The sequence below is a fragment of the Gossypium hirsutum genome, chromosome A05 (assembly GCF_007990345.1).
Source record: "Gossypium hirsutum isolate 1008001.06 chromosome A05, Gossypium_hirsutum_v2.1, whole genome shotgun sequence".
Classification (NCBI taxonomy): Eukaryota; Viridiplantae; Streptophyta; class Magnoliopsida; order Malvales; family Malvaceae; genus Gossypium; species Gossypium hirsutum.
This window is the reverse complement of record NC_053428.1, coordinates 4,704,444-4,707,573: the sequence shown is the minus strand read 5'-3', so window position 1 is coordinate 4,707,573 and position 3,130 is coordinate 4,704,444.

Genomic DNA, 3,130 nt, shown 5'->3' with positions numbered 1-3,130 from the left:
TCTGGGTCATACATTTCCCCCTTAATAAATTTCGTCCTCGAAATTTACCTGAGAAGAGATGAGGATATTGTGCTCTCATCGTCTCTTCCGGTTCCCAAGTTGCTTCTTCCACACTATGGCTTCTCCATAAAACTTTTACTAAGGAACCCGTTTATTTCTTAATTCTTTCACTTCTCGTGCTAATATTTGAACTGGTTCTTCTTCATAAGTTAAATCAGATCGAAGTTCAATGTCTTCAGTGGGAATAACATGAGAAGGATCCGATCTATATCTCCGAAGCATCGAAACATGAAAAACATCATGAATTTTCTGTAACTCTGGAGGTAAGGCTAATCGATAAGCAACAGGCCCAATTCTTTCCACTATCTCATACGGCCCAATAAAGCGCGGACTTAATTTTCCCTTCCGACCAAATCTCAAAATTTTCTTCCACGGCGATACTTTGAGGAATACCTTATCACTAACGGAATATTCAATGTCTCGTCGTTTCAAGTCTGCGTAAGATTTCTGTCTGTCGAAAGCGGCTTTCAGTCTATCTTTAATCTTTTTAACTGTTTCTTCTGTCTCTTGAATCAATTCCGGCCCAATCACTTTTCTTTCTCTTAATTCTGTCCAACATATTGGTGATCGACACCTTCGACCATAAAGTGCTTCATACGGAGCCATTTGAATACTAGATTGGAAACTATTATTATAAACAAACTCGGCCAATGGTAAATAACGTTCCCAACCTGATTCAAAATCAATGACACAAGCTCGAAGCATATCTTCTAATATCTGAATTACTCGTTCAGATTGTCCATCAGTTTGAGGATGAAAAGCTGTACTGAAACTAAGTCGAGTACCCAATGATTCATGCAGCTGCTTCCAAAATCTCAAAGTGAATCGAGGATCTCTGTCTGAAATTATTGATACCGGAATACCATGTAATCTAACAATTTCTCGAATATAAACCTCGGCAAGCTTCTATAATGACCAGTCGGTTCTAACTGCTATAAAATGAGTTGATTTGTGAGTCGATCAACAATCACCCAAATAGCATTCTTTTACTTACTGACAATGGCAACCCGTAACAAAATCCATGGTAATGCGATCCATTTCCACTCGGGAATAGTAATAGGCTGTAACAGACCTGTTGGTACCTGATGTTCTGCTTTTACCAGCTGACAAGTCAGCATTTACTGACATATTCAACTATATCTTTCTTCATTCCTGGCCACCAATACAGTTCTCGTAGATCACGATACATCTTCGTTCCTCCTGGGTGCAAAGCAAAAATACTATCATGTGCTTCTCAGAGAATCAATTCTTTAATCTCAGAAGTAGATGGAACACAAATTCGATTCCGAAATCTCAAACAATCATGCTCGTCAATACTAAAATTTTCTACCGCACCATACTGTACCATTTCTCTTTTCCTCATCAACTTTTCATCTTTTAACTGTGCTGCTCTGATTTGATCAAACATCACCGGCTTGACTCTTAACTCAGCTAACAAGCTTCCATCATCCTTAATACTAAGTCGAGCGAACATTGCCCGTAATTCAACCGCTGCTTTTCTACTCAATGCATCTGCTACCACATTTGCCTTCCCTGGATGATAATCTATAACACAATCATAATCTTTCAGAAGTTCAATCCACCGTCTCTGTCTCAGATTCAACTCCTTTTGTGACAGAAGATATTTAAGACTTTTATGATCAGTGTAAATATAACATTTCTCACCATACAAGTAATGTCTCCAAATCTTCAATGCAAAGATTACAGCAGCTAACTCTAAATCGTGTGTCGGGTAGTTGCGTTCATGTGACTTCAACTGTCGAGATGCATAAGCTATTACTTTTCCTTCTTGCATCAATACACAACCCAAACCATTCAAAGAAGCATCACTGTACACTATGAAATCTTTCCCCGATTCTGGTAAAGTTAAAACTGGTGCCTCTGTCAACATTTGTTTCAATGTTTCAAAGCTCCTCTGACACTGATCATCCCAGATAAATGGAACATTCTTCTGTAGTAATTTGGTCATCGGCAAAGCTATCTTCGAAAACCCATTTACAAATCTTCTGTAATACCCAGCCAAACCAAGAAAACTGCGTACCTCTGATACATTCTTTGGTGCCTTCCATTGAACAATTGCCTCGATCTTCTTCGGATCAACTCTTATCCCATCCGCAGATACAACATGTCCCAAGAATACTACCTCTGATAACCAGAATTCACATTTACTTAGTTTCCCGTACAACTGTTTTTCTCGCAGAATTTGTAGCACGGTTCTGAGATGCTGATCATGCTCTGACTCTGACTTCGAATAAACCAAGATGTCATCAATAAAAACCACCACAAACTGATCTAAATACGGCTGAAAAATACGATTCATCAGATCCATAAAAGCAGCTGGAGCATTAGTCAACCCGAACGGCATCACCAAAAATTCATAATGACCATATCGAGTACGAAATGCAGTCTTCGGAACATCACTTTCTTTTACCTTCAGCTGATAATACCCAGATCTTAAGTCAATCTTTGAAAATACTGAAGCTCCTTTTAGCTGATCAAATAAATCATCTATACGGGGTAACGGATACCGGTTCTTGATCGTCACTTTATTTAACTGCCGGTAATCAATACAAAGCCGCATCGATCCATCTTTCTTTTTAACAAACAATACTGGAGCTCCTCAAGGTGAAATGCTCGGTCTAATAAATCCACGATCTAACAAGTCCTATAACTGCACTTTCAACTCTTTCAACTCAGTGGGCGACATTCGATACGGTGGTAGAGAGATTGGTGCTGTACCCGGATACACTTCTATAGCAAATTCAACCTCTCTGTCAGGTGGTAAACCCGGTAGCTCTTCAGGAAATACATCTGGAAACTCACATACGGTTCTGATCTTACTGCACTGACTACCAACCAAATCAGAATTAATAACATAGGCTAAATACGCTGTACAACCCCGCTGAAGCAATTTATTAGCCTTTATTACCGAAATAATACGTGCCGGCCCATTAGTACGGATACCATTTACCTCAATTCTGTCCCCGTCTTCTGTCTGAATACTAAACTTCTTTTTATAACAATCCAATACCACTCCGTGCTCAGCCAACCAATCCATCCCCAGTATTAT